This window comes from Centruroides vittatus, unplaced genomic scaffold (genome assembly GCF_030686945.1).
Source record: "Centruroides vittatus isolate TY-2023 unplaced genomic scaffold, ASM3068694v2 contig_460, whole genome shotgun sequence".
NCBI classification, from domain to species: Eukaryota; Metazoa; Arthropoda; class Arachnida; order Scorpiones; family Buthidae; genus Centruroides; species Centruroides vittatus.
Window position 1 is genome coordinate 3,204,119 of NW_027122256.1, and position 27,014 is coordinate 3,231,132.

The following is a 27,014-nucleotide window of genomic DNA, read 5'->3' on the forward strand; positions in this document are numbered from 1 at the left end:
AAATGTACAGTACTTCCCTATAACTTAAATTCTGTCATGTATGACACAAACAACCAAACACCTTAAGTTGCTGAGAAAAATTTAATAAATAACAAACGTTTTCAGCCAAATCTGTTGGCCATCATCAGGTTAAACAAATTCGAATGCAAACACAAAATGGAACAAAAAATTTAAATACAAATAAATAAAATAACGGATAAAATATACATATAAGAAAGTAAAAATTAAATATAAATAACAAAAATATATAAAAAATATGTATAGGTTAAATAATAAACTACACGAAACTCTAATAAATGCAAGAAGTGCATTTATCAATAAATTATACGAAATTCTGACAAATACAAGATATGCAGTGATAACAAAATCAAGGCATTAAATTAAGAGCTATTAAACCTCTTAATTAAATATTTCCATGCCGAAGGCAACCCTTCGGCATCCCTGGCATTAATGCAGGCATTATGTAATCTGCTCTTAAATATTTCAATTTTTTCGGCGCAAAACGCTAAAGTCGGTGAGTGTACAGGTTTAATGATGTCTGCTTCACCCCACTTGACTACCGAGCCTTCAACCTGTGCCATCTGAGATAGAATTGTGGCGTTAGATCTTTTGCTGATGTTGTATTTGTGCTCCCTCAATCTAATCCCTAAGCTTCTATTGTTTGTGATTTAATTTTGCTGAGTGAGTTCACTTCTGTCATGTATGATTTTATATTTTTTGTTTACTAATGGAATAAAGAAGCTTTGTATTAGGTTGTTGCAAATGAAATAACTGAATTTTACTTCTGACTTTGAACGTTTATTAATTTAATTTAAAACTTACATATTCAATCAAATTTGCTCCCATCAACATTAATACACTTTTTCCGATATAATAGAAACGCATTACCACCGATTTGATAAAAATCACGAGTATGAGAAGCCAAAAAGTCATAAAAGATATTTTTTATTGCCTCCTCTTCCTTGAAGACTTTCCTTGCCAAAAAAAAACTGTCCAAATGTATAAAAAGAAATGATAGTCTGTTGGCAAAAAGTCTGGAGAATAAGGTGGATAAGGAAGCATTTCATTTAAATACTTTCATTTTTGCCGAATTATTAAAGAATTACAGTCCTCCAGATGCTCTCTCACTGAGTTCGTGTGGTATCCATTTGTCGAACTTCTTGATTTTCCCTAACGTGGAAATTCTTATATAGTTAATCGGAGCCTCCTGTCCCTAAGATATCCATATCTTTGTCGTCGTTAATCTATCTAACTCCGTTTTCGAGATTCAGGAATGACAGGCGGACGGACGATAATGGGAATTTATAGGTCCACAATTTTTTCAAATTGCATTTTCAAAAATGGTTATTTGATTATACTTGCCGTTAATTTAGCTAATAAGAGTTTTTAATTTAGTATATTCTTTTTATTTTCTGTTTTGTCTCACTCATTTTTAAAAATTCGTTGATCGTCACAATAGGACTCTTCAAAAAGCAAAATGTTATTCATGTAAACGAGAGCTTGAACATTTCTGACATTAATTTTATTATCTGAAAATATTTTACAACGTCTATTGTTGATTTTCGTATTATTTCATTATTTTTTTTTTTTTTTTTTGGTATAAACGACGCAATTTCTTGTTTGTAAGTTAAGTCCGTTAATCAGTTTCATTTTGATTTTACCACATGCTCATATTCCTTTTTTTTCCAATTCATTAATGTGCTAAAATAAGATTATATATAATAATGGTTCATTTCTCCAAAATAATAATCTATACGTTATTAAACAGTAAACCTAACCAACTGTAAATTAAATAGAAATAAGAATTATACCATTATTTATAATGATAAATTAATAATTCAACTATAGGACAAACATTCTTTCGTGTTGTTTACTTTGATTTACATTTACTCGTACTATTGATATTAATAATAATTACATTAAACTGTTCAGTCATTAATTTTATAATATATAACATGTGTCATATATTAATTAGATAAATGTGTTAAAAATAAATATTATTTTACAAAATGAATTTGTAATTTTATCAATTATTATTCAATTTTATAAATAAATAGTTTACATATAGTCCTAAAAAATAAATTTATTAACAATTTACATTTTATGTAAGCGTTCAAAACAGAAATGCTAGACACAAACATGTGGTATTTATTTTATTTTCGAATAATCGTCTTTCTTCAATACTTCAAACACTTCAAAGTAGTATGCATATATTTGCTATTAACATGAGGCTATTCTACCATTCTACTAGATTCAAATTCAATTCATATCCTTACGATGTTTTTACGGATTGTTGGAATGATGGTATGTTTCTTATTCCTCATTTTTGCTGACAATCCTGTTGAAATTCTATTAAAATATTGCTAATATTTGACTGTTTTTCACTTTCTTTGATCCTAAAATGAAATAATGTCTACTCTAGTACATCAGTTAAAGGGGTATAATAAAGAATGTTCAAAAATATCATTTCTTGAAGGCAAATCAAAGGACAAAGATCAGATGATCTTTATACAATACAGGAATATTTTTATTAGTAATTACTAAAGGTTTCCCTTAACTTTTTATAGGGACTTTAACCAAGTGGGATGAATGATCTAATGAATGTTAAAATAAAGAAAACAAAAAACATAAATAACTATAACGTGAATTACTTTTGAATGACCTCTTAAATGTACAGTACATTAAATTATTTTTCAGTAACAAGTATAACAGTAGTGGAAATAATGAGAATTTTATTCACAAAAGGTTAATATTTAAAAAATAATTATTATAAAACATATAGTTAATAAGTGTACATAATAAGGAATAAACACTTATAAAAATACAAACAATACAAGTATTTTACTTTAAAAATAATTCTCAAAATATTGCTTTAACTAATTTAATAAATAAGCTACGTGATGAAAATGTTAGTAGGTTCGTTAAACATGAATTTTTGACAAATGTTATTTTATTTGTAATGTCTTTCTTTCAAAATTAATTATGTAATATAAATGCAGTCAAATCTCAGTAGAAGGATTATCGATATAACGATAAATTCCTTCATAACGATAAGAAATATTGTTCCTTAGGCAATTCGTATTAACTTAACATAAAACTTCTCACGATTGGATGATATTCTCTACTGTGACAAATCTCTGCTTAGAAATACTTTGTTTTAACTGTATATTTTCCTTTCTTTACAATAATAATAATGCATTAAATTAAATTTTAATTAAGTTTAATTTATAGCTCGTTCTTTAATCAAACTGTGGCAGTAATTCTATTACAGACTTCACTGGTGAGTAATGATTACTACTAGTCAACAGTATGGACGAGTGGTCTTTGTTCTCATGCCTAGTGACATCAGATGTTAACATACTTTTAGTATTCTAAGGCATGAGTATTTTGTTTTGCGCTTTAAATTAATTATCATTTCTGCATTGTTTAGTTGAAACATTAGCTTTTCAGTAAAATATTTTTAAAGCATTTAACCTTATAATAAACGTTGGAGGAAACCAGTTTTAACTCTTTCTACGGCAGCTTAGATTTTTTTTTGGTACTTTTTTTTGGGCTAGAATCAGCGGCGCTAGATACAGGAAACAAGACACTACTTGTTTCATTTTTGTTTTTTATAGGAAGATTGCGGTTCTGATGATTTTGGATTTCGATGTTTAACATATACTTAGAAATAATATACAATAAAATGACTTAAATCTTGTATTAGACGAGGCTAATAATACTACATGTTTTCCTGTTATAGAAATGCCTAACTTTGTAGGAATAACCCTATTCGTAATCCGATAATGTGAAATGAGGAAGGAGTTGCTTAAAAGTCGTTGACCTATAAATTTTATCAAATTTCTAACACCATGACTTTTAAGTAACTATTTAAGAAACGAAAAATAAAGATTAATTATTTCTTTAATATTTCATAATGCACGAAATTTTTGATGTTTTTTTTAAGGATTTATCAATCTTCGCTTCACTTTAAATACAACTTCTGACAATTCGTGTGTACTTCTCTCGTTTGATTTATTTATCTTATTTTGATTCCAAGGCGTAATCAAGCTTTCAGCGAACTGAAAAACATCATCAATTTAATCCATCAAAATGTACAATATTTAACATTTAAATTTTATTTTATTTTACTGTAAAATAGGACTTCTTGGTTAATGTTACCTTAGGATCCAAAATGGCGGCCAGGAAAATTTTTCCCTACTTCGGAGACTGAGACGGAAAAAAATATTTACAACAAAAATTATGATCATTATATATTTTAATTAATTGTTTTAAGACAAATTAACTTTTATATTAAATTTACAAATATTATCCAAGTAAGTTTTATATAATAAAATAATTAATCGTAGAAAGCTTGAGAACAGACATATTTACAGAGTATACAAATACATGGAAACGAACTGGAAGGCATTTTCATCACGCTAAATTTATCAATAATGCGATTAAATTAAAGATATTCACAATTTTAAATCTATACAGTAAACATGGGTTACTTTGTGATGCTTTTCGCGTGCTTTTAATGTTAATTATTAAATTATTGGACTAAACTTGTTCGTTACTTTTCCTTTTAGGAAGATTTAACATTCCCTTTCTTTTCACATTCAGTTATTAATTGTCAATTTATTGTTTTAAACAATATTATGAAAAATCTTTGTCACAGTTTTATCCCGTTATTATGCAGCAAACAGCCTGTTTTCTGCTTAATCTCTAAACGTCACGTCAGAATGTTACCTCTCGGCGATTTGCTGGTAGGGAAGGAAAAAAGAGGAAACAAAAATTATTCATTTCATATACTAACTTTTATTAATTATCACAAAGCAAACAATTTCAATCCGCCAATAAACACTAAATCTTACTTCTTATTATTACCACAAACGAAAACAATAAAAGTTAAGAACAACGTAATATTAAATGTAGAAAATCATTCTTCAAAAATAGGTAAACAATAAAATAAAATGATAAAGGCAGCAAATCAGCCATTTCTTGTTTTTTTATTCAGGCCAATACCAATATTTTCCAGCGGATTTCATTTCACGTATACTTCACCACTTTTTTCCCCCCTCTTCTATTATATCAACAGTAGTATCTTTCATAAAAAATTGCCATTACATTATTACCAATTTGTTTTGTTCTGTAAGTTAAATTTCCGTTATACACGATGTTTTATTTCGCTGTCTGCATCTCATAATTTTGAAAGTTCATTCCCTACGCTTTCATCACATTCTTCGTATACGGTCACAAAGTAATCACTCAACTCTACGAAATTTATTTTTGTAGTGACATTACGTAAACCAATTAATAAAAGTTAATTGTATTTATAGATAATTATAAGCAAGAATAATAACTTTTAACATATATCGACTGTTTTCGTTTTCTTATAACCAAGGAAGGTAATACACACTTCATATACCACTTGATTTCTTGGTTATCAGAAGGAACACCAAGAATAGAAAATATGCCGTCTTATACAGTCCAGATTTAACAATAAGTAACATCACTGTATAGTTTGTCGATATCTTACCCGCAAATAAAATTTTAAACGGTGGTAAACCCGCCATATTCAAAATAACACAGACGTTTTAGTGTGATGTCACAGTTCCCCTGCAGTGGAAAAGTAACCTCGGTTTACCATACATCTTTATTTTTAGTCGAAACTTGATTTTTTTTTTTTAAAAAAAAAGAAAAGGAATATTAATTAAGTAGTAAAGTAATCATAATCAATTAAAACTGTTAATTAGTCTCATTACAATTTTTACTTTTATCTCTAATTACATTAATTAAAAATTTCAATATCTTTAATGTTTTTTGAAGAAACTTTTTAATTAATTTATTTCTTATATAATAATCTTTCATGTGATTAATAAATCAATAGTTTACTTTTATTAGTTAAAAAGTGAAGAGAATAAAGTATATCATTTACATTATTTAAATAGTCTATGTATCTAGCAGAAAGATCTTAAAATTGTTCAATCAAAATATATAAAGAAGGACGGTGAATCCCTCAATGACTTCATAAAATTTTGAAAAATATTTAAATTGAGTTCATAAAATTAAAAAAAAATTATAATAATATAATAATTCTATTAAATTTCTTGTAAAATAAATACAGTTAAGCTTATTTAATATTTTACATCGTCATGGTTATGTAAACGTAATTTGTCCAGGTGAAGGGTATTCAAATTAAATATGAGGTATAATCGAATGTTACATATCGATATGTATAATCGAGTTATTAGAAAGTTTATAAGGGATTATCCATTAGTTACGTATACAATTTGAGCTACTTTTAACTCCCTCCCTCCCTGTTTCGTACAGTACAATGCTATACTTTTGGCAAACTCCCTCCGCTTCAATTACGTGTACAACAGAACCCTCTGATATTGAAGCAATGACTTTAAAGCTCCTGAAATATTTTCTAATAGTTTATTATATGACTACTAAGCAAGCTTATAAAAACATTTCTATTCCACTAACACCATTACAAAAAGTCTATGTAGGCAATCTCTCTATCTTCTCGTATGAAACATATCGTTGTACACATATTTTTGTACAGTACAGTACAGTACATTGTGTACAATGATATACTTTTCGCAATCCCCTCCCTCCCTTAAACTGTATACGTAAATAACTGACGGACCAATTATGGTATTATAACACAAATCTATCGTGATGGCAATTTAAATATAAATAATATATATTTATATTTGTAATATAACAGACTCAATTCTTTTAATATTCAATTACGTAAAACAGGTTTGTCGTTAACGATTCATGTATTCAATCCAAAAGCAAATGCAAGAACACATTGAAAGTTAATAAAATAAATTAATTATTTAAAATAATGAATAGCATATTTAATTCCTTGCTTAATTTTTAGTATATATTTGTAGAATTCTATAAATAAAGTTCTTTATTACGAATGGTACGAAAGTATATTTCTTTTGATATTTAATATGAAATGCATTTGATCGAATTCAACCTGCGGCATCTGTAAAGATTTTATAGAAATGTGTTTAACCAGGTTGTCTGTTTGTTTAACACTTTACCTTTACAAAGTTACCTTTCAAGCGTCAAATGGATATTGATCGAATTCTTATAAAGTGATCTTTATGTTATGGTTATATTACATAACTTTACTATAACATTTAACTCTAATATCATTGACATCTTACATGTTTTGAAAACTTGTCAATTTTAATGGATACATTAATTATAAATATTTAATATTTATGTATATAATAAAGAATTTAATTATAATATTAAAATTTCACAGATAATCCTGAAAAATTTGGGTGGCTCCAGTAATTTTTAGGCCTCCTTATCTATGTAGATTAGTGTATATATAATTAACAATAGTTCAAAGAAACAAAAAAAGATATTATTTATTATTAATTTTGTTAATGCATAATGTAACAATATTAAAATGTAACAACTATTACATTTTGACCTGATAATTGTATTTAACAGTTAAATCAAATGGAAAAACATTTCATAAATTTAACAAAACAAATTTTTATTTAGAGGCCATTATCATTAATCGTTATTAGATGAACCAACCATCATTTTTTGACACTTTTTTGTAGACCCCTCGGAGTAGACAGGAACTCCCTCAAAATTCTTTGTAAGTAAAGCAGAACATGCAAAACACAGGCAAGAATTTATTATAATTTTTTAAAATTCAAAATAAATTTGTTGTCAAAAATATACAAATTATTTAGTTTGCTAAACTGATAAGGCTATTTCGTAAAATAAGTTTATCAGTTTATCAGATGAACATTTCAAAAACCATACGTGTTCATCGGTGCTATCGAGAACAGAGGAGAGATGAGAATTTTTCTCCGAATTCGGAGGAAACTTTGGGATCTGCAATGGTTCTTATCCCTTTAAATTAATGTTACTTTTACTAACAAAAAATGAAATTTTTAAAATTGGTTTTTTAAATTAAAGTAATAAAGGAACATTCTACGTATTTAATTTCTTCAAAAAAAATTGAAAGAAGGGGCCACTAAAGGGCGAAAAGACCCGCTCTACCCCTGGGCTTCATACAAATTCTCGATAGTCCTAGTGTTCATTGAGATGTTCATAAAACGTTATCAATTTTAAGTCGATATTCTGTCTAATACATTCATTTGAATCATTTTAAAACAGAAATATTTTTTAAAGAAAATTTATAATGTTATTACTCATAGCTTGTGTTTAATTAATTTCATCTTAATCTGTAATTTAGACTAAATATAAACTCTTCTTTGAGACATATTAAATTTGATACTATTTCTGTTACATGTAACATTTTCTCCAAAAATAAACTTAATTGCAATAAAATCTTATAAACTTTTTGATGGAGTAAATTTTTTAAAGAAATACGTTTTCAGATATTTAAGAACAAACGAAGAATTGATGTAATAGCTTAAAATGCTAATGTTATACACAGGATTACTGGCGGGTCCAAAGTTGGTCCGTTGTCTCCGTATTAAAAATTTCAATATCTTCAATGTTTTTTGAAGAAACTTTTTAATTAATTTATTTCAAATATAATAAACTTTCATATGTTGTTCCTACTAGAGCCAGACTGATCATCTGGCAATTCTGGCAAACGCCAGAGAGGATAGTGTCCTCTGTGGCTGGTTAATACTCTGTTGGAATTATATAAGAAATGCATATTTTAACAACCCATTAAAACATTATATATAAAAATTTTAAACATAAATTAACAGAAAACATTAACTGCTTACTAATATTTTTTCCATCAATTGAGAGAGTTTGTTTAGAACGCCTATTTTTAATACGATGCCAAGGCCAAATTGTGTTTTCAATCCGACCCTGCTTCTTTCCTTGACCCTCTTCTCAAAGGAGTTAGATTAACATAGCTCTTAGAAGTCTTTACTCTTGGCAAAGTAGACATCATCAGCCGAGTAAAGAGTCTATATTTCTAACTCTACATCCATTTACAATTTATCTAACATATAAACTATATTCAAGATTATATAGTATAGAAATACTACACTACTAGAGAGTCTAGGGAGAGAAGACCCGACAAAATGAGATTCTTCTTGACTATCCCATCTTGTCGTGTCTTCGCATTTCACTCCTTTAAGTTAGACGTCATGGCTTGTTCAAAAGGTCATAAATTTCTCATAACGGGAGAGTTCTTCTTAGTGTTCAGGCGCTAAAAACAAATACGCCGACGAACCAACTCACTCTTACATTACACATAAATGGTTTATAGATTTGTCGGTCCTGTGACAAAGTGATAGCAGTTTTTTATTTAAATTCCATATATAAGACCTAACTCGATCGAGCATCGATAATGATTAATAGGATCAAACTCTGACAATTATTTTAAATTAATATATTTAATAATGATTCACTTTTATAATTTCTAACTATTATTTATCATACATATAATTTAATTCTCTGACATTTATATTAATTACTTTTCATGTTTTAATTTCAAAAGTTTTTACTTAATTTTAAACTTCAGTATTATTATAATATTAAATAATTATTTGAATTTTATATAAATATAGCATAAAGGAAGTAACGTTTTGATTGATCTGATTATTAGTACTTTTTCGAGTAGCTTTGAGAATTTTATGTAAAATTTTTCATTATTTTCAAAATATCTCTTTGTAATTTATAATTTAAGTAGATGTTTCGTATTTTAATGTTTATTACAAAGAAAAATTGAATTTTTATTTCATAAATGTATAAATTATTCTTCATTTCAGACTAAAAAATATAAAGTACTTTATAACATCTTTACAATTTCTGTAACACTGACAAGAAACATTAAGAAATGGATAGAAACAATAATTTAGAGTGAAAAGTTTCACATTTATTCTTTTATGTTTCATTTTTAAAGTAATAAATTATAAAGATCTTAAGATATGTGAAAATTACAATAGAAACTTTACATTAAATGGTATCATTAGCTTAAAGACGGATTTCGAAGTAAGATATTTGTTAAAATATGTAAACTATTTGATGATGTGGTCAATTAAATAATTTAGCATATATTCCGTTTAAAAAATGATGAAAGCATATTGCACGAGAAAGTTTATTCAAAGCTTTATATTTTAAAAAATATGATAGGTTACATAAAACATTCTGTGTATTAAATAATATATACTTAAGTAAACCTATATGATGAAATTGTTAATATACTCATTGCCGTGGATGTTTGAATCGACTTGTAACGATAATTTTAATTAAAATGATAAATATTTAATTGTAATTTTTCATAAATACATGGTGAGAGATATTTTTCTTAAAGGATGCTAATTATAATTATGATAAGTTATAATTAGATATAGGAGTAGATAAACATAGTTATATCATATAGCTATACAAAAATACCGTACTTACTATTTTTTTTTTTTTTTTGTCTAAAAATTTAGATTTATTAAATAGTAAATGTAACTACAGAGAAGTAGTGAATATTTATTCATATTTTAATGCTAAAGGATAGAATTAGTAATTTCCTGAATATCAAATATAAATATTTTTGTGATCATCGAAAAGATTTTTCGTATTTATTCAGGCTCTTTTATTCACTGATTAAACCTTTGACTATATGAAAGAATATACATTTTTATTAAAGTTTGGATAATGGGTTGATTTTTAATAATATTTATACTTCATAAACAATTATGTGATTATAGAAAAATACAATAAATAATTGAAACGTCTAAATCAATATCATATATTCTCTATAATTTATCTTTGTTCTGTTGACTTTTCGTGGTGTTTTCAGAAAACAACTAATAAAGATTTAAAATTTTATTACGTAGGACATTGAATAAGTTCAAAAAACAAAGACAAGCTTTTATTTTTAAAGTACATTAATATATATATTTCAGTGCGTATAAGCATATAAAGATCATTTTTACATTTAAAAAGAAATCCATCTATCTTTCTGCATACTAAAATACTTTTTAAAAGATTACAACTTCGATGCATGAAAGAAATTAAAATACGTAGGCAGTTTTTTTCAAGCTCCGATGGTCCATAAAAAAAAGACAAGTGTAAATAACAAAATGAATTTATTGCCAAAAGTTAGGTACAAACATGGTTACTTTTCGGCATAATCACTGTGAAGATTGAGGCATTTGTCATATCTGTGGACGAGCTTTGCATATCTCCTCTTCATAGAATGTTGCAGCTAATGACTTAAGATTGGGCCTAACACATATATATATATATATATATATATATATATCAACCTATTCTGAACATTTATTATATTAAATGCTAAACTTATACTTTTTACAATAGAAAAATTTTTTATTCTAAAATCTATTAAACTACAATAAATTAAAACCCATTAAAATTTAAAATACAAAAGAAAATTAAAGTGAATTACAAATGTAATTAAATCAACTCAAAGTCATACAAGTTATATATAACTTAAATAATAACGTCATAGAGAAATTATAGTTTGTTTTTTATACCTTATTATCTTTAATCTCATTATAGACGAGGAGTTCTTCTCATGATAAAATTGGCAGTTTTTCTCTTTTTCTTGTAATAAAATATTCTTTATAATATAATAATCTTTCGATAATAATTTCTGATATAATTGTCTCCGCGCAAATATTTAATTATAAAGTTAAAGAAGAAAAAGTAAAGTTTGTATGGACAAAGTTTATATGAAAAAAGGAGATTTGCATGAATAATTTAAAATTTCCTTACTATTTAATGTTCTTTTTTATTGAAATATCAATAGTATATACCCGTGTCCGATAACCAATACAATGTGTTGTGAAGTATCCAAATAGATGCAAACGTTTTTAATAAACTGTAATAAAATAATAAGAATAAGAACTGTTTAAAATATCCACGTACTTCTGGCTATTATAAAACAAATGAAATGCATTTTAAATACTATTATTATTTGAAACTTCTAAAATTTCTTAAAAAAATTATCTTTTAAATTAATAAGTTTTATTATATAGCAATTATTATTAAATATTTTAATTAATTATTTTGTTAAAGTCGCATTTGATTGAAGACATTCGACAATACTGTTCAAAATTTCAGGACCATTTTAATGCAAAAATTGTTATTATGTATGCGTATTACATATACAGTTTGTTCACGTATATTGCTCGTTAATAAAAAGTTTCCTAAGTTTGCTAAATTTGATAACTATTTATAAATTAAATTAAACTATTTTTCACTCGTTTTTATGAGTTAATTTTAATAATGTTATAGCCGTTATTAGTAAATTAAATTGTAGATTAATATACACTAACTCAACATTGTTTTTCGTGCCTTTAATATCTAAGAAATTGGTAATAGTTATGCATTTTATAACATCTAATATTTAATATGAAAAAGGCATTCAAAACTTACCATTTAAAGTGTATTCCAAATAGTGAGATACGTGCTTAATTGCACAGTATGGAAAATTATCTAATAGCTTCAAATGGACAGATAATATGGACAACTTCTACAAATTTAAGCTTTATAAATAATTACTTTATCATTGTTTATATTATGTTATACAGAATTTTTGGTTAATGTTACCTATCGTTCCAAGATGGCGGCTCGTCTGATTCCAGCAAGGAAACAGTGAGATGCACGTTCTAACCTAACTTAACCTATTCTAATAATTTTTTTGGTAATAATTATGGTAATTTATTAGAATAGGTTAGGTTAGGTTAGAACGTGCGTCCCCACTGTTTCTTTTCTTCTATTTGCTGGAATCAAAGACGATCTGCCATCTTGGAACCATAGGTAACATTACCCGAATTTTTTCCTGTGATCTGATATTTCTGTTTTAGACTAATTAAAAAATCAATTATCAAATGTCAATTCATGTTTTGATTTTAAGAGGATTATTAAATGTTTTTATCCTGCAACAAGTTACAATAACAATCAAACATAGATAAAATTCATATGTTGAATCATACTTAATACATAAATTTGTTGATCTAATAAATTACAACGATTTTATTTAGAAATAAACAGAAAGTCACAATTCAGTGATCGATTTCTCATTAGGCCCACTAAACCCAAGCCTAGGGAGCAAGAGTTCGAGGACACAAAAATTCAATATAATAACAACAAAATAATGAAAAAATAATTATATGTAGAAACAATTCATAAAGGAATTGGTTCAAACAAAATAAGGCTTATCAATTGATTAGTTTCATTATACGAATATATTTTGCACGAACAGAAGCGTAGTGCTACTAACAGGTTTTCAATAGTAGTGCTCTTCGGTTATTTCGATACTTAAAAATCTGTAAAAAATACAATTATTTCAAAACTAAAATTATAAAATAGAATCATTCCGTACAAAAGTGACACTATCAGTTTTGGAGTGACTGCAAATTGCAGGCCTTGAGGTGCCATATTTCTAAATGCGCTACTAGTTTATATCTCAGCAATATAAATAGAACTTTTTTATAATTTTAGCATGTAACATGTCATATAGCTAGTCGTCAAATGACTTATTTTTTACTTACGTCTTATTTTGTGCTAGAATTCAATTATAAACAGTTCAAATTTATTTGCAATCAAATAAAATTCCATTATATTAGGAACTTAATGAATAAACAAAATTTATTTTGTTTTCAATTGTAATCTTGCTCATGTAAGAGATAGAAGATGATCCCAAAACTCTTACAGTATTTACACAAAAAAGTCACACAATGTAAACAACCAAAGAATGTATTCTGCTGGATAATGGAATTGACTCATCTCACAACCAATGAAAATTTCAAATCTAATGTGAATATCTTCTCGTTCTCCGTTTTTGTTACAGAGTAAATATTCTCTTTCGCATGTTTTATCATATGAAAGACAATATATTTTTCAAGTAAAGCTGGTGCGGACTTCTTAAATTTCGCTGTTCAAGTGTTTCGCCGTGTATTAAACAGTATGAACCAACTATAATAAATATATTCATATTGATAGAACGCGATTAAATAAAAAATTATAATATATTAAAAAATAACATGTAATTATAATTGTAGAAGATAAATACAGAAAGTTATATAAAATATCACCATTACGAATAATCTAGAGTCGATTTTATTTCAGCTCTAGTTAAATATTATAAGGAAAATGTTTACCTTAAGAATGATTTCCACGTATTTTAAATAGTGAAATGGTGTTGTACAAACAATATACTTTTTTTTGTACTTGTTACTCGAAAGAATCTGAAGTAACAAGTTGTTTTTTTTAACGGTATTCGTTACTTGTTACTCTCCGAATCAGCACAACAAAGAATAATGAATAACTGTTAATTAACGTTTAGTATTACATATGTTCTGTGATTGATCAATATGTGTGTGATACTTGATATTTGAATATAAAAATTTAACAATTCAGAAATATGTAAAACCGTATTGCTTTTAATATTCTACTTATTACGTATTGATTTAAGGAATTAGAAGAGGCGACTTTTTAAATCCTTTTTGTCTTAAGCTTTAATTAATACAAGAGTATATACTTTTTGAATAATTATTACGGATTAGATCATATCCACAAGGAGGTAATCAATTATCAAAGGCATAGTCCAAAATTTCGGAGTCAACATCTAAGAACTTCCTGAAAATTCAAACCGAACTCGAAAATGAGTTTCCCAAGAAGGAATACTTTCTATTATCTATGCCATCCGATTGTTAATAACACATCCATAAAAATTACCATAGCTGTTAAAGAATACAAAAACAACAAATAAATTAATTGCCATTTACAAAACTAGAAAATTTCCTTTAACACCCAAACCTAAATCAAACTAATGAAAGCTTAAAAAGTTAAGTAAATAATAATAATAAAACAACCAAATCCAACCTCATCCGAGGGAGCTTATCTGAGTCATCCCTCATAGTCACAAATTATATATTAATTTAAGAGACCATTCTTCAGTCGCATAACTAATAAAAACTCTGAGATTACCTTATATAAACCTCAACAGAAATACTCAATTATAATAGACATAAAATTATAATTAATCTTATAAATCTCAGAATTCCATCCATAATACAAACTACAGCAGATATACATGTATAAACTTGATTGACATGATTGAAACTGCATCTCTTGAACAAAATAAAAATGATAAATTTTCCCTAAATAAAATAAACGAATGAAACCGACAAAAAAGAGAAACGCTCTAAGTTAGTACGAATCATATAAATTTGTGGTAAATTCTGATAAATCTATTTAATTTTAAGAAATAATTGAAATTCTTGATATCAGCTTTCGTTAATAATATTTTGTTGTACTAATTGCTATACGTCAATAATAAAGTTAAATATCGAATTTTCATTCTATCATTTAGTAATGTCATTTCGAATGTGTTTAGTTTAAATGCATTTAAATTATTCGATGTGACATTACTGAATGATTGATTGAATTGCCTTTGAGAATTTTACTTTTGAGGAATAAAATAAACAGCATTCACGATTCTATGAAATGTGTAGTTTATCCAACAATTTACAGTATTATATTTCTTAATTCCAGATTTTATGTTGTTGACTTTCGAACTTTTTGAAATTCAATAACATAAAATCTGGAATTAAAAAATATAATAATATATAATGATATGGAATTATATTATTGAATTAAATATTAATCTTATTTTTATCATTTTCTCTGAAGCAGTTTATGTTAGAATTATTTAAAAATTCAACTTCTTCGCATTCATTTTATGTTTTTTAAAATAATTATTTTTTCAATTGAAGACACTTATTATAATAACTTTTATTATCTAATATTTTATCTCAGGAACAATTATTTCAATAATTTATAAAATAAATAAAATATTTACATTTTCAAAAATTTCAATACTAAATATTGAATTATTCTAACAAGCGGATGATAAATAGCTTATTAATGATATTGAAAAATAATATAAATTTAAACTACTTTTCATCTAAATAAAAGAAAGAAGATTAAATAAAAATAATTTTTCTAATATTAAAGAATAAAATTATCAAAACAGAATAACTTCATCGACAAATTCTATGATATATTCGTGTTTTTATAAAAATACAACAAAATAAAAATTTAATTTAATGTAAAGAATATTATATAAGTCAGTGCAAGGCGAAGTAAGATGTGAAACTAATTAATATTAAATTCTTAGTTTACAATTTACACTTTTTTATAGAATACGAAGATTTTTATTTTTATTTTTCCGACTGTTTTATATAACAGAGGATAAATATAGCAATTGTCAAAAAATGGCCTCCCAAGACTATTACATTTTTGGACTCGGAGGACTTTGAAAGATCAAGAAATGAAAAAAAAAAGGTGAGAGTTTTTCTGTATGTATGAATGTTAGTATGTGTGATTGTGTTTGTGTATGTGTGCAGAGGCTCCAGTACAGTGTATCCTTTTTCGTCGGATTGCCCTTTTCTTAATATAAATTGTGTGGATGTGGCACGATTTTGTCCTCCTATTTTGAAGCTTAATAACTTCTGTGCCTTTTGTTGAAAATTTTTAAATTTTGCAACGAGGCTTGTTTATTAGAAAGATTTATGCTGTTAAATTTTGATGATTAAAATTCAACTGGTGGAAAAGAGATCGTGTATCGTATGTCGAGTAGGGTCAGACTTAATGAAGATTTTATTCGTTATTAGCATTTACAATTTTTTATGAAATCTGAAAATTAACCTTTTTACCATTTTATAATAATTAATAATATAAAAAGTCTTTAAATAACATATCATAGCACACAATTTTAAATTTTTTCCGGAAAAGTTACACAACTCGTTACTGTATTTTTTAATTTAGTGTTTCTTCTACATTGTGATAATGAAACGAAACATTTTTAGCGTGTTTTTCTCTATTTCTAAAATTAAATTAAACAAAAATTTAATGTTATTTTATATCTTAAGTTTAATATACATATAATTTGTGTGTGTTCTGTTTCAAATTTAAACTGAAATAATTTTTTAATGATCATTTATTAGATTTAATGGAACCATTCGACTCTCTTTAATAATAATCAGAATTTTTAAAAATTACTTAATGTGACTATTAACGCTGTCTTGTCTTGAATTTGTAATTCATAATTTTAATCTTTAATTTAAATTTCATAAATTTGAAACTACATTACATTCTTAATTATTCAAATTAGAAGTAAATTTTTCATAGTTAGCTAAGTATTATAATCGTATGATGAAGATTATCAATGCATAAGTAATTAATATAGCATATTAACTATACCAAAACAGTTTTAATTAAGGCTTTAACCAAATAATTCAAACATAGTTTGGGTTTAAAACCAAAGTAAATAAATAGTTATTCGTTGTTTTGAAATTAGTTTTATGTTAATAGAAGATAATTGTTAACTTAGTCAAAGAAAATTGAATTGAAACCCCATTTGATGAATTCGATAAATTTTTCTAATTTATCCAACGTTCTGAAAACTATTATACTCATCCCACTCTTCCTTGTACTCTACATTCTTGAGTTATTTATTGTGTCTCCTAAGTTTTCATTTCTTGCTTACTTCCGCCTTTAAGGTAACAACCATAACTTGTTGAGGCCATTAGGCCATTATATTTATAATTTACATTCCAGTTATATTATTAAGTGAAAATAGTTTCAATAACATTTTTTCATAAAATATTATTTGTTTACAAGAATCTAAAGAAAGATCAAGATCAATGTTCTAGTAATTATATGGCTACACCTTTACATATTTTTGTAATTTTCAAATAAAAATTACCCCCAAAGAATATTTTTTATCGTCATCTACGCGATACAGTAGCCCCTCATTATATGATGCCTGTTTGCCAAATATAAAAGTGCATTAGCCAATTAAAAAACAAAAATCGGTTGCTGTTAAATTTGTACTGACAAAGAAATTGACCTTAAAGCTGCCATACTCTAACAATACAACCTGAAGAAAGCGAGTCCGTATGAAGATCGAAAACAGACAAAATAGGTGGATAGATACATCGGTTATATCGCACCATCTGATAAATCGCTTATTTGATTTGTCTCCCGACATGCGCTATATAAAGAGGGGCTAATGCATTATATATTCTGTGCACTCAACATACAAAATACTCTAAAGTAATTCTCAAAAATATTTAATTAATTAATTAATTAATTTAAAATGTATTCTTACTACTGGTAAAGAATATACATGCAATTAATACTAAATCTGTAAACAATATATAAATTACAAGTATGAAGATGGCTTATCGAAATTGTTTTCATATAGTTAAAGTAAGTCATAGAAGTGCATTAAAAAGCATAAAAATGCATTAGAATTTAGAATAATTAAATTAGAATTTTTGTCATCGATTAATAAATTATATTAACCGATATCAATAAAATACTTTTCTAACAAAATTGTCTTTTCCATCATTATGTCTTCATGATTTAATGTTTATGATATTAGCAATCATTTTGAAATTTTATACAATATACCCATATAAAATGGAAAGTAGAACAAGTTCAAAAAATTATTCCATGCTTTGTTTCATTTTCTATTAATTTTTCAATTGATAGAAAACTAATAAATAATTAATTTTTTATTTTCTAAAACTTTCTGTTAAAATATTCAAATGGTTTGTATTATTTTCTGTTCAATATGTAATATGAATAGAGAATAATTGAACAACAATTGAATCTGTAATGACAGACTGACATTAATAATAGCACATAATAACAGATGATATTATTAATTCTAAATTCTAATAGATCTGAAATAGTTATAATATTTAATTATATAATTTATAAAAATTATTTTATAAAAGTCGAAATAAAATTCCGTGTATTTTTTTAAACTTCTCTCTCTCTCTCTCTCTTCGGCCCTCATAGTCTCTGAAGGACCTTAGCCTCATCCAGGATTTTCATCCATTCCTCTCTATCTTGGGCTTTTCCTTCCCAACAACTCACAGCCATCTTTCATTTTTCTTAAATATAAAATGAAATAAATTACTGTATTCGCATAAATTTTCAGAAATTTATGATACTTGGCTTAGTTAAGGAAACGCGACACGTGGGCAATCTGCCGAGGGGCATGTCTCCAGAGCACTTTTATAGAAAACTGGCCCCTATTTAAGTATAACACATCTTGAAGTAATCCCGGAAAACTTCAAGTGCCGAGGCGTGAACTCACAACCAACTACCAGTGTTTAATGATTTTATCACTCGTCACTAGTGGGCTTTACAAGATTTTTAACATAGAGAAAATCATTATTAAATCTTTCAAAGCCAATTTGTTCTTAAAAAAAATTGTTTTAAAATTTTCCTCAATATCCGATAGAAATAAAAATCTCTCTTGTTTTGCTTGCAATTTTGCAGTTTTTCAAATTTTAAAGTATGGTGTTTAAGATTAATTTTTAATATCTCATATATTAAATTTAGTATAAATTATGTAAGATAGGAGTATGAGTTACATTAAACTAAATATTAAAGATTCTAAAATAATAAAATAATAATAATATTATCGTAAATAATAAAAAATCGATATAGAAACTAGAGAAAAAATATAATTTATCTTAACATTATTTGTTACTTTCTAATATAGCCTGAACAATATATGGAAACTTACTATTAAATCGTTAATCAGGCTGTCAATGACTCAGTAAAGTTTATAATTTAACTGACAGTTCATCACTTTTATGACAATTAAATTATCATAAAAGTTATGAAAAATTTTTATCTTACAGAAGTTGTAATATTAGTTGATTAAGATGAATTTACAATAAAATTATCATATTGTAGCGATAAACACAAATATAAAAATAAAGGTAAGATGAAATCATATTTTGTACTTTTTTCGTATTAAAAATTCGCAATGTATGACTTTCAATCGATCGTTATTACAGAAAAAGCTTTTCACTTAATGTAGGAGCAAATACAATGGGTTACAAGGGCTTAAATCATTTCCATTGATACAAAACAAATTAAACTTATATGTTCGAACTTCAAAACGTTGATTTTAAAAAGATCTGTGTTGGCAAATATGGCTTATCGAACCATCTTCAATACAATCTCCGTGCACGTGTTAATAAAAGGTAAAGGAAATAGAGCAAGAGCGCACTGTTTTGCTTTAATGGAGTATTACGTAAAAACAGTGATTGCATTCAACAATAGTACTGTCAAAACAGGCTTATTAGCTATTCTAGATTAAAAAGAAACCATCGAAACGTAATTGTGTGAAATGAAATTAATATAATAGTGATTTTTCGAAAGATATAAATATTTGCAATATTGTCCCATAGATGGGAAAAGATTGTGCAGAGAGCGAGGTAAGAGTACACAGTCAGTAAAGATCGCTGGATCTGTCAAGTTCCTTTGAAAGGAGTGCATTGTTCATGCCATTAAAAAAAGCAGCTTGGACATTAAATCCAGTCTTCGGTGGGTGAATCCATAAAACTTTTATTCTAAGCAAGACAGAGAAAATCCTGGTTGAACGTTTTCGTCTTTTGGTAAGAGTAGTTTACCTTGTAACATAATTTCCTATTTTCTTCTATGGCATAAATTACATTTTTATGTATAAGAGTTTTATTTAAAGTTAAAATTGGTGTATGCATAAAAATTTTGCATTTATAACTTTTGACAAATTTTAGATTCAAATTTTGCATATTGTATTTTGTTATTTTTGCTTTAAAATTCTCAAATAGTATTGAAATGTCAGCAACTGATATCAAATAGATTTGATTTTACAAAAAGTATCATTATTTATTTTTTGTATGAGCATACTTATTTCCTTCGCAGTCTTGCTCCACAATACCATTTCAATAACATAAGTTAATTATTTTTAGCCTAATGCTCGAACACACACACACACACACACATGCTGTTTGTATGTTATAGCTACTGTATGTTCATAAATATGTTTAATCCATACATGCTTGTTTTCTATTTCAATATTGTTCTCAATAAACAGGAAAACATACCATTGTAATTGCATGGCCTGAAAAAATTTTTAATGTCTTTTTTCGAATTCAGGCTCTTGCCGAAGTTAGAATCATACATTTTACATTGACAACTATTGACTAAAATCATTATCATTATTACCATAAAGGTTTTAATCCCTAAACAATTACTCATTGTGAAGATGTCACAATGTCGGACTGTCATTTTTAATAATATTTTCATTTAAAAAAAATCCGTTCATTTAAAAATCGCATAACTTCCGGTCTGGACCCGAAGTCGCGATATTATATTATTTAATAAAATATTATTAAATGAGCCCCTAAGTCTTTTATATCTTATCTCGATTTCCATCTAACTAAGTTCATTCTCGAGATTAAAGGAGGAAGGACAGACATCAGACAGACGAAAGTAGAAATCTACAAGTCTGTAATTTGAAAATTCTCACTGAATAAATGACCCACGCTTTCTACTTATTAATTCTTCATGTATTTTTAATTCTTGTGTTAGCACCATTTGAGTTCTGGATTCGCTATTGATTTAACGAAAGTATTTTAGATTTTAACTGTGAAAATTTAAAATTTAATTCTTTATTTTATTAACGTCTTCATTTTTATCACGTTCTTTTGTTCTTTACTCTGTCACAGGGTATTTTTACTAGCCCTGTTATTTTTTAACTTTTCTTTTTAAAGAACAAACCAGATAAACTATACACCATCTTTCAGTATTCTGTAATATCTCAGAAGAAAAATATAATTTTTTGGAAACGATAAACAATTTCTATAATGCTCCTTAAAATCCGAAATGATGGATGAAACGTGAAAGAAACAGTTTTATTTAAATAAATATTTATGAAAGCTTACCTAACTGAGAAAAATCTTTTCTATAATCGTAAAAAAAAAATTCAGAAGAAATCAAATGCTAAATTTAATAGTTATAGATTTTGAAATAGCAAATGTTTCTTTATATTCATAACACGAAAAAAAACAATCGCAAAAATAGCATTTAATTCAATAAATTTCTGTATAAGTAAATAGAATATAATTTGAATTTCATTATTATATTTTCAAAAAAATTCATTTAGTTATATATACTTGATATTAAAATTAATTATGGAATTATTCGCCTTTCTTTGTAATTATAATTCTGTTAGTAATGTTTTAATGATAAAAATTTCAGAAAAAGTTGTTAATAAAATAAGGCAATTACTAAATTATATTATATTGTATTTTCAATAAAAATCATTATAAATTAATTTAGAAACATTATTTTTCTTATTAATTATTGCTTGAAATATCCTTTCGCCAAGTCTCTACAATGAAGTAATAATAAAAATAAACCAGCAACGAGTTGCTCAACTTTCCCGGCAACATTTAAAATTTTTGTAATGCCATTTGTTATTATATTTTATTTAATAAACTTTTTATAGTTTTAACTATTATAAAATGGCGAAAAGCTTAATTTTAAAACTGGGGGTGGGTTTTATAAGAAAAAATTGTAAATGCTAATAACGAGTAATATCGTCATTAATTTCGATCCTACTGGATCCTACACGACCCTCTTTATCTCCCCACCCCTTGACCTTTAATCACCAAAATTTAATGGCATCAATCCCCCTAATAAATAAACCTTCCTGCGAAATTCCAGAAAATTTCGACCAAAAGTACAGGAGTTATGAGTTATTAAGCTTCAAACAAGGTTGAACAAAATCGTGTCACACACACACACATTAACATCCATACATTACTTCCTAATTTTTTTGGGGGGAATCATTTTTTGACCGATTGCCATACTTTCTTCCTGTTATATATAACAGCAGAGAATGTAATAAACTTAGGATTTCTTATTATTATATTATTACAACATTAACTACATCATTGAAGTCTATACTTTTATAAAATATACTTTAATTAGCTAAATCTGTAATACAGATATATAGCTTTTGATTAATTTTATAAGTAAACAACAAATATTTCGATTTTAAATATTTTTTATTGTTTTACTTTAAAAATTAAACATTTTAATACTTGTATGTATTAATATAATACAGTACTTAATTTGACAAATAATAATAATATTGCATTATTAACAAATGAAGATATACTTTAACTAATGAAGACCTGAAAAGAAACGTACCTATAAATAAAATATCAATATTATAAGAAATCATATGCATTTGTAATGAGTTATATTTTAAAAAAGCACCTTATTTATTTCCGAGTTCCACAAAATAGTTCCTTTACGGTACTTAAGTATGTTAGTGTTACAACCGAGTTGTCTGTGAGAATTGTGAACTTTGTCCTTCTCTCACGTCTATGAAATATTTTTGTGATTGCCCAATGTACTGCCATGCTAAGATGATGAATAAATTTGCATCTTGCTCGTTTAAATATCTACTTGCACAATCAACAACTGTATTCGTTGTTTTTTTCTGTTATAGAATTGCTCTAAAGTCTTTTTGGCATCCATAAATTTCAATGAAAGTGTGAGCTTCTCGGTGAAAAGAAACTAGTAGCGGTGGTGATGCTAAGGTTATTTTTAGATATTTTACTGCAGTATTATATTCTAGAGTACATAAAAATTCCTTTTATTTTACTAGAAGTCGTAGAATGCGAGTGTTGCAAAGTTCTTGTTGAAACGACGATAGTAATCAGCAAATTGATGAAATGAGAATCATTTTTCAAATTGAGATGTGGTTGAAACTTCTGAATGTTAGCATTACGTGACGAATCTAAGGTTTCTCCCGATGCTGATGATAAAATCGAGAAATTGAACTTTGTCCTTAAGTAGTTGGAATTTAGATAGATCCGTTCGTCGTATTTCGAAGGATAATGTGCGTTAATGGGTCTAGTCGAGAAGTTTTAGAGCTTCTGTATTGGTACGTATGTATTATACACCTTGGATGATGTCATCGATATATGTAGCTGTGCCTTGGAGTACCTTGAATGCACTTTTCATCAGTTGTACTGTTTGCAACACATGCTTTGCAAACTCCAAATCCCATTCTTGTGTATTAATAGTGGCCGAAGGAAATTTTAACGGCTGTCTATTGGATGTTTGTAGATGATCATTTGTGCTCTTTTGAAATCTATAACTGAGAATATCAGCAAGTTTTCTCATCATTTTACTAAAGACATTTTCTATGTGAAGTATAGAATGTAGTATATTAACTGTTTGGCATTGAAACGCCTATAATCATGTTTTTCGGACTGGTTGGATCGTATGGTTGTTCTACACCGAGAATTGGCGCAGTAGATTTACAGTTGCTCGGATGATTCCTTCTGAAGGAGATCTACAACTTGTTCTTTAATAAATTACTGTTCGGCTAATAAATATGATGCTAACGATATGACATGTTGCAATTGTAATAAGTGGAACTCACATTGTCTTTGTTATTTTTTTGGAAAGTGTGGTATATGAAGATTGCCGTCGTTTCTTATCATTTTGTGGAAATGAATTTATGGTTTGGGTTGGAAAATGTATACTTGAAGAAAGTTTTTTTTTTCTTGTTGTGCCCAAATTATTCCGTATTATGAAGTTTATTTCCTTTTTGTTTTCCTGATGCGCTTATCATAACGTTAGATATATTCTTTTACGGATGTGCAGGTATGCCACAGGAGACTTTCTGTTGCTTCATTTGCGACAACTTTACAGATTGAGTCTATCTTGTCTTGATCTATAGTCTGGTAGAAGGATTGTCTGAAAAGTTTTAATTTTGCCGGTATATATGCTGTGAACATTCGTCATGACACTGTGTTTGCGATCTAATCTTGTTGATCCATTTGCTAAGAAATAGTTATTTTTTAAAGTACAAGTAAGGCATCCTTTCACTCTTCCCAATTACACTATTCCTGTTGATCCTGCAAGTTTTTGACCCCGTTTCGAAGACGAGAAATTGCCATAAATATCTTCAAATCTTGCCATTGTTGTTGTAAAGCTGCTCTCTCAATGTATTCAACAAAGTCTTTTGAATTTTCTGTAAGTTTTCCAAGAAATGTTTGTAGTGTTAGCATTACATCTGGAGTTGAGTGAATGACTATTTCTTGTGGATGTTTATTTGAGCATGCTATTGCCATTACTTGTAAGCTCTGCTATGTATTTAACATTAAGACTACAAAAAAAGCTATCGTTCTTGTCAGGAATTGTTCAGTTGATTCACCTTCAACTTGAGGGGTGAAGGGTCAAATGATTGGAATTGCTGGTATAGAATTGGTTTTACTTGTTGCTTCAATGTTCAACTATGTTTCCCGTTTCGAAGTCATTTCGTTATTAGCTTCACGATGAATATTGGATATAGAAGGAAATATGAAATTCGGATGGGCAGTCTGTAGTGAACATAACACATTGTTTTTTGACTAAATGCGCGATACCATCTTTCATTGCACAGTACCTTTCATTGATATTTCATATTTCCTCAATTCGGTACCAATCGTATCAATTTTCAGAAGACGTAACGTTGAAATTTCGGTTGTAATTTTTAATAAATATAGAAAGGAAGGAGCTATCGATGGGAAAGGTTTTAGAGGCATCGTTTTTGTAAATAATAAAACGTACAAACTGACCTTTTGTAACAGCGGCTATACGTCTTCGTTGATTTTCGATATCTCTGCCTTTTTTACGTGATTCAGTTCGATGTCGACTGCGCCATGTAAGTGATTCGTGGCTGGAGCGTAACGATCGTCACAAAAATAACGCAACAATAACACTACACATACAAAAACCGAAAGAAAATGTTCGGATGTCGTTCGTTACGATCTCTATCGTTTTCGTTTCTTCGCGCTTTTTTTCTACTCTCTTGCGCCTGTTGGTAAAGCAAAACTTTGCCTTCCCAACAGATCTGAAAACCTTCAAGTTAATTGTAGGCTGATGGTAGATACCTGCCGCAAAATACCACTCATATATTTTTTACTACACGGAGCCTTAGCATCAATATATTCAAAAACTGATAAGCAATTTCATGTTTACTATTCTCAGGAATCAATGAAGCAATAAACTAATAATCTTTAATGTATTGAATAGAATAGTGAACGTAGAATTGTCTACGAATAAAGTAATATATTGTAATACATTAGAATAAATTTGCAATAAAAACTTAAAATTTTTTTTTCGAGGAACACTCGAAGCGGGTTTACAGACTACGTTTAGAAAACTATAATATCTATAATTGAACAATACTAACAAATATTACTATTGTAGAATGTTGTTTTTTTCAAAAGAGGTTTCTAATAACGGAATTATTAACTTTTTAAGAAATTAGTAAACTTTAATGTTGACTGAATTTTATTTGAACTAAGATCCAAAATTGTCGAAAACAAACTTTTCAATTAGTAATAGTCTTCAATTAGAAAATAATAAATAAGTAAATAATTGTTTTAATAGTATATTATTTATTTTAGCTTTAGAAAACTATCATCATCAAAAAATAAATTTGTTATTCTAGAAACTCTATCATAAATTGGAAATTATTTGGTATTTCTACTTTTATAAATAAAGAACAAAATGCATCTTGATATCTGTTTATTTACATATTTAAATATAATTAATTTCATATAAATTTTGGATATTTTAATATTTTATATTAATAAAGCACAAAAAGTTTTATTTATGGATAGATAAAAAAACATCTTATTGTATAAGTCTTTTAATTAAATTAAATAGTTTTCTTGTGTTAAAACAATGAAACGCTTACGTCATTAATTTACACGATTATTAATATAAAATTTCGATTGAAAGAAACATAAAGGAAGAATTTCTTTTGTTTGTAAAATAAAATAATTTATTAAATTACAGGAAGTAATTCTTTTCACATATTCAAAAATTATCACTCTAACATTGAAAATTAACTTTTAATACTGTTTCTATGTGGAATAATATTTACACTAAACTTTATTTCAGAAATAAAATTCTAGTATTTGTTCTCAAAAAAGAGATTATTTAAGTCGTTTAGAATTAATGTTTACATTGCTTAATTAAATAATAAAAATTTGATATGAGATTATAACTAAATTATTTTCGCTTTAAAATATATATATATATATTAGAACAACTATTCGATTTGTTTTTAACATTTTATTTATTATTATTATTTATTTACTAAATAAATATCTACAAATATCTACGTTTTTATTAACGGTATAATTTATTTAGAAAAACTA

At 26.8% G+C, this 27,014-nt stretch overlaps 1 protein-coding gene across 1 annotated transcript in view; it reads left to right on the plus strand.

The window, feature by feature from the left end:
- Nucleotides 1-1,865: 1,865 nt before the first annotated feature.
- LOC136977542 (sorting nexin-13-like) overlaps nucleotides 1,866-27,014 on the plus strand; it is a 154,165-nt gene continuing 129,016 nt past the window's right edge. The window contains exon 1 of the mRNA XM_067273040.1: nucleotides 1,866-1,875. The gene's annotated coding sequence lies outside the window, so the exon portion shown is untranslated. The remainder of the gene's footprint in view (nucleotides 1,876-27,014) is intronic.